The 6,910-nt window shown below is 43.4% G+C and overlaps 1 pseudogene; it reads left to right on the forward strand.

The window, feature by feature from the left end:
• Positions 1 to 693: 693 nt before the first annotated feature.
• LOC118699624 (tyrosyl-DNA phosphodiesterase 2-like) lies at positions 694 to 5,028 on the forward strand (annotated as a pseudogene).
• Positions 5,029 to 6,910: the final 1,882 nt, after the last annotated feature.

Below are 6,910 nucleotides of genomic sequence, written 5' to 3' on the forward strand. Positions count from 1 at the left end.
AATTTTCACCTCCTACTCTTCTAGAGTAAAATGGTTGTGGCACACTTCTGCAAAACTAATAGGACAAAAATTGTGTACAATATGGGGATTTTTCTGTAATCTTTTTCAACACAAATAACATGCTGACTTTTACATACTTTTTTTTTTAATTACTGTTTGGTTGGTGATTATTTGCAGGAGATAAACAATGTTTGAAGGCTTCTACATTAATTAAGTTTCATCTTTTTAGACTGTTCTTTACATGTAAAGGTAATTGGTTTTAGTTGTTATAAATCTTGTGTAAAATTCCTCAAGCAATAAACACAAGCTGTATCTCAGTAATTGTCTATTGACTACACTTTCCAGTATGAATTAATTTTCAATTACAAACTTCCTTTCTTACAGTATCAGGTTGGAAGTCTGCATTTTGAACACGTAAATATTCTCATCTTGTGCAATTTGTCTCACATTATACTGGAAGAAGAAGAAGAGAGAGATTCATTGTGCAACCATCAGTCTGAATATCAATGCAGCATGACAATAACAGTGCATGTCAAAACTCAGGTTTCCTCTGCAAATTCCCAGACAGCAACAAAGACTCGTTTCCAACCCTAATTATTTTTATTGCTGTTACATTGTGCTCTTCTCTGCTTCATCTTTAAAAGTTAATGGCTTGATTAGGAAGGGGATCCTAAAGTCAATCAAACTTTCACAATGACCACGAATGACATCTATCCCTACTTAACTGGGAGTATTTTAGGGGGAGATTATGGAAGCAAGAGAGGTGGGACAGGCTGAGCTATCATGTCTCTTTTTGCAAAGGACTACAAAAAGAATTTCACAAGTGTTTAGCTGGAGTTGGGTGCCCAAAGGCTGCTGATGCTTTCAGAAATGTCCCACTGTACCTAATTGCAATTTTAGTTGAGGGCCACTTTTCACATAAAAACAGCTGAACCCCATCTTCAAAATCCACATGACTCATCCAGCACCACAAAATCTGGCGAGTAGATCCACAGGCGGTATAAGCCATGATGAAGGAGAGGAGAAATATCCTCCCACATCATATCTGGGGAAGAGATGCTGGCTTGGGGTCTGAAAACAGCCAGCTGACCTGCTGGAGAGAGCACTAAAGCCCTCAGGGGGTAAAAAAAAAAAAAAAAGAGATGCTGACTCAAATGGTACAAAATGCCATAATGGGCTATTGCTGCCAGAAAAGGAGGTCTCCATCCTTCTTTCCTGTCCCTTCCTCACAGCCATGAGCTCCCACCCTCTCCTGTTCTGACTCTGGCAATAATTTTATTAAATAAAATAGCAGAAAACTCCTACCACTCTTTCCTCCCCTGAGACATGGGGTCTTAAGAACTCCAAAGGCAGCAGCAAAGTAATGGACAGGAGAACACACCCTGGAAGGGAAGGCAGGAAGGAGATCCTACCCCAGTGCCACACAGATGTGAGCAGCCTTTGAATCCTTTTCCTCAAAGGCTGAGGCATCCTGACATTACAAAGGTCTTGTAACACTCAGAGAGAGCTAATCCCATGTGTTTCCCACTTGCTGCCCATAGGCTTTCCAGTGGGACTCTGGGTGCCCCAGATTTCCTGTGTCTTTCCTGGAGAAATGTCTTGGATGTCCCTTGGTATCTAAAGGCCCTAGATAGGTATGTTTAGGCACCTGAATCTCTCCACCAAAGCTATCTCAAGTGATGCCACTAAATTTCAGTAATATCATTGACTTTAAAGGGCTGTGTTCCCTCCAAGAAAAAGGGATATATCAACTATTAATAATTGCATAAAGTGTGAAAGACCAGAAGTGTGAACACAAGCAGTTACAAGTAGGAGCATATTGAATGCTTTTTAAGGTATAAAATAGCAACCAATAAACAAGAGATTTCAAGCTATGTGCTCAGCACATCTGCATTTCAAATTTCTGAGCTCCTATTCAGGAATGTTAATAAGTTTAACTAGCTCAGTGTTACCATATTTCTGAGAGAAAAAAAAAAAAGAATATGCAACATATATGCATATATCTGTAGATTATCCCATCCTTGGGCATTTATCTAAAAATATTTATTTTTCTATTCTCTGTTATTTGCTGTAACTGAAAAAAGAAAAAAAAAAAAGCGGGGGAGAAATAAAAAGATCAATACTCCCTGTGCAGGAATCCTGGAAATAGGGCTGAAAAGAACATGATGGTTCAGGCACATAAAAGTGAGGCTTGACCATATCACTTGACCACTGCAACATGAAAAGCTCCATTAGCGAGATTTGTCCTTTTCCTTCTCTTTTCCTCTCTGTAGGATTTGTCCTTCAGTCTGTGAAATAAAGACTTCAGCAAACAGTGCCACCACATGGGCCCTCAGTGGAACTGTATTCACTCAGTGATAGCCTAGCAGGAAAGAGAGGAAGAAAAAAGAAAACCCCACACTTCAGCATTTCTATTAATTTCATCCTATCTTTTCATCTCTGCTCTGAAAATTCTCTCTCTCTCTAGCAAGAAACTGAAGGTTTTATAGTGTCTTACATAATAAGGAGAAAAGACCTTGGTTTTACTTTTCAGCACAATAACTTGGTGCTTGCAAATTTCCCACTTCAGGTTAATTGTCTCTTCAGAACGCGTGACCCACACCACCGACAGGCAGAATAAAACAGTTCTGTACACTTCTAATGGATTTATTTAAAAGGATGATGTGAGGAGCCAATTTACTTTTGATTTGTCCCAACCCTGGTTGTCAGAGGCCTGTAGGGGAGGGCTGCATGTCTGCCATGTCAAGGAGGCAGCCAGGAGAAGATGGAGGAAAACCTTGTCTCTGGGGAGACCTTTCCTGGCAGCCATTTCATATCTCACATGGGACAGGCAGTCAGCAGGGGAACACCAAAGACACTGAACATTATAAGTAAAAGCTAAGTTATGTTAAATTAGGGCATAGTGCAATTATATTATATTAATTATGTTGTATTAATTGCATTATGTTAAGAGTTGGGGGGGTTATTAGAAGGTTCCAGGAGAAGGGCCCAGGGTTTGGTGCAAAGGTCTGGTGGGGCAAGGCGAGGTCAAAGAGGGATTGGATGGAAGATCTGACTAATCATTCTAAGCCCTGCAGAAACGATTGGCCCAGAATGAATGGCATTAAAGACCAATGAGAAGCCTGGAAATGGACCCAGCACCATGGGGATCAAAAATGGACCAATCCTGGACTTGAAGGTGGCTATAAATGGGGGGAGTTCAGTTGGGTCAGGGTTCTTCTTTTTTTTGGAAACTTGTGTTTTGGGGAGAGCTCAGTGCACTTGGGGGTAGTGCACTGTTCTGGTTTTGGCTCGATGTGTGGGTGCTTGGGCTTATTCTAGGTACTCCGTTCCCTGCAGCTATTTTAATAAACGAGAACCTCTTTCTCCAGAGAAAATTTGGCCTCATTTATATTCATGACGCTGAACCCTCCAGAGACACTCTGCAATTGATGACAAAATGTGTCTACCAATGGACTGCAGTGGGACATTGGATTAGGCCAATGGTCTCCTGTCAGCAAGTGGACTTTGGGAGCAGCCAGGGGCATCAAAAGTGACAGCATCACAAGGTCTGGGGCTTCTGAGTCTTCACTATTGCCCTGGCCCCAGCCTGCCTTTGGCTCTCCTGCCCTTGCTGGCTCTTGCTTGCCCTTGTGTCTGTCCTGTGTCCCTGACGAACACCCTGCCTGATTCATCCCTGCATCCCTGCCTGAGTCACCTGCTTCCAACCTTGCCCACCTCTGAGCCTGACCCAGGCCTCTGGACCTCCCTTGCCTCATGTCCAGTCACCTGTCACCACAGGAGTCATTCCCAGGCAGGCAGCGTGCAGAGCCCTCACCTTGTGGACATTGAGAACCCAACCCCTGGTGGTAAAGCTGGTTTTTTCCCTCTGTCTCCCCTCTCTCTCCCTCCCATTTTTCTTCCTCATTCTTTGTCTTTTCTAGCCCTATTTAGTAGCATAACTCTATTTTATTTTATTTTATTTTTTATGTTTTATTTTATTTTATATATTTTTTTATTTTATTTTATTTTTTTATTACCAATAAATGGTTCTCAAAAACAATGCTTGCCTCGTTTGGCTTAATTTCATTCCTGACTGTGGGAGACAAGAAATCCTGTTCACTTCAGCTCAACAGAAAGCACTCTGGGAAAGGTTGGGCTAACAGCAAGGTACAAGCCAGGTCCTGTAACCAGAGATCAGGTTGTATGGCTGGCATGGGCGTGGGGCAGTGATTGGCTGGGGAAGTGCACGATCAGAGAGCTGATTGGGTAAAGGGACGCACGAACAGCGACACTGCAGGACAGGGGCCAATGAGTGCTTTTGGCCTAAGTGTAGAACATGAAAGTGTTTAGTTTTTACAATAAACAATCTTCAAGACAAGCAACAGGTCCATGTGTCTTAGCTCCTCATTGCTGTGCCTGACCATCTATTTTTGAAATAACTTCTCGCAATTCCTACAGTGCAACGTGACATTTTAATTGGTGGCAGCAGCAGGCAGGGCAGCCCCGGCCTAGGCAGACACAAGCAGCTTTATTGATGTCACTGCAGATGCAATGACAAGTAATGCCAGTGCAGTCTCACAGCCAAAAGATGACAGCAGCTTCTCACTGATCACCTGGAACATTGATGGGCTGGATCTAGGATATGTGAAAGATGGAGCTAGAGGAATCTGTACTTATCAGGCGTTATACAGTTGTGTTTTTACAGGAAGTCATCCCACCACATCTCTGTCTCCTCCAGATGAAATCAGGCAATTGCACTATTATTACAGGTAACATAGATGAGCATTTTACTGTCATCATGTTAAAAAAATGAAGAATGAAGTTACTGAAACATGAGATAATTCCTTTTCCAATAGCTACCATGAAGAGAAACCTTTCAGTTTCACACGTGAGCATATCTGGTATTAAACTCTGCCTTATGACCTCTCATCTGGAGAGTAACACTCTAAGGAACGTGTAAAGCAGCTGTAAATAGTGTTAAACTAAATGCAGAAGGAATCTGAGTCCAACACTCTCATGTTTTGAGGAGATATGTGGTGGTTTTAAATAGCATGGGTTTTGGTGAGGAGGAAAAAAAGGGAAAAAGCCAGCCATGGAAGTGATTTTTGCTGTGAGGAGCTGCTAGCAGCCTCCTCCATGCCTGGCAAAACCAATCTCTGGCTAACTTTGAGAACAGGCACACAGCTAAGGCAATTAGAAAAGCTGCTAACACCTCTATGATAACATATTTAGGAAAGACAGAAACCAGAGATACCACAGGAACCTCTCTTTCTCCCTGCCCTTGCAGTGGTGGTGGTGGTGGGGGCTGTTGGACCCATTCCCAGTGCAGCCATCCAGGCCCCCTTCTCGGAGGTGGTTGCTGGACCCTGTGCTGGTGCAGTCACCAGGCTGAGCCCCTGGGGGCTGTCCTGGTGCCACAAGCAGCCACATGGCCACCACCATCCTGATCCAGGAGCAGCCACATGGCCAGGACTGCGCAGCTGAAATCGGTGCGACCAGGGTGGTGCCACGGCTCAAAATGGACTATCTCAGCTTGGCTCAAAATGGACTTTATTTGCTTGGCTGTTTTGAGCCAGCTATGTTGCAGACAGAAAGACAAAAGTGGTGGCAGCAGCTTTTTTTTTTTGGCACTCCACATGAAGAAAAGGCGTGGAGTGAAGCCGGCAGCTGGTGCGACTTGCTCAGTGCCAGCAGGGACCACGCGATCAGCAGCGAGAGGCACAGCGATTCCCCAGTCTGGAGCCTGGATGAGATGAACTTTTCAGCGCTGCAGAACTCTATAAAATCTTTTCAATTTATAGGTAGAACTTGAGAGCAGACGAACCTACAGACACCAATTCTTTCCCAGATCCGAGAGAAAGAAAAGGTGAAGACACATGAGGAGAACACGGCGACCCTAAGGTCAGTGCAGAGAGAGGGGGGAGGAGGTGGTCCAAGCCTCAGAGGTGAGATTCTTTTGTAAGCTGTGATGAGGACAATAATACAAAAACTATTTCCTGTAAGTCATTAAGTGCATGGAGGGATGCAGAATTCATCCACAGCCCATAAGAAAAGGGTGTTTACGCTGGAATGTGTGGATGCTGAGAAGCTGTGATCTGGTGAGAGGCTTGAAGAGAGAGAGAGAGATAACTTTCAGTTTCAGAGACAGAGGAAGTGGACCCTTGCTTTTATACTAGAACAGCTCATCCTTAAAAAGTGGACCCCCTGAACTAATGACCCATAGAAAAACAGTTGTGGGAAGACTGTTTTTTGCCCATGGGAGGGGTTCATATTGTAGCATGGCAGGTGGGACTGCCATTTGTGAAAATTAAACCATGTTGGAAAAATTCACAGAGAACTGTCTCTTGTGGGAAAGACCCCATGACATAACCAAAGAGACTCCTCTCCCTAAGCCAACTGAAGAAAGATCTTTAGAAGTAACAAACTGACTAAAAATCCCATGTTTTGTTTCCCTCACTGTCAGTGGGAAGGAAAGAAAGGCTGGGGTGGAGGGAAATGTTATTCTAAAGGTTTATTCTAGTTCTCAGCATTCTTTTGTAATTCTGTTAATAATTTTTTCTTTATACCTTTCAAAGTTCTTAGCCTGTTTTGCCTTCAAAATGTTTTCTCCTAATCCTTTTCTCACCCCATGAGTTTTTTTCCCTCCTCCTCTGCTCAACTATAGCAGAGGAGAATGAGTGAATGATTTTTCATGGGTGCACTGGTGTTTGGTACAGTGATCCACCTGCCCCCTTCCTGGATTTCTTAGAAGCTTTCAGAGCAAGACCCTCTTTGTCTGGAATGGAGTGGGCTAGGGACTGTAGTAGTAGTTGGTGTTTTACAATTGTTTTCATATGAAAGTTAGACCTACAATGTTAGTCAGTTATAATGGTTTCTCCCATGTACCCCATTTTGCTCCCTCAAGTGGTTTGTCCCTAAGTTGTTTACC

Source organism: Molothrus ater, chromosome Z (assembly GCF_012460135.2).
Source record: "Molothrus ater isolate BHLD 08-10-18 breed brown headed cowbird chromosome Z, BPBGC_Mater_1.1, whole genome shotgun sequence".
In the NCBI taxonomy this organism is placed as follows: domain Eukaryota; kingdom Metazoa; phylum Chordata; class Aves; order Passeriformes; family Icteridae; genus Molothrus; species Molothrus ater.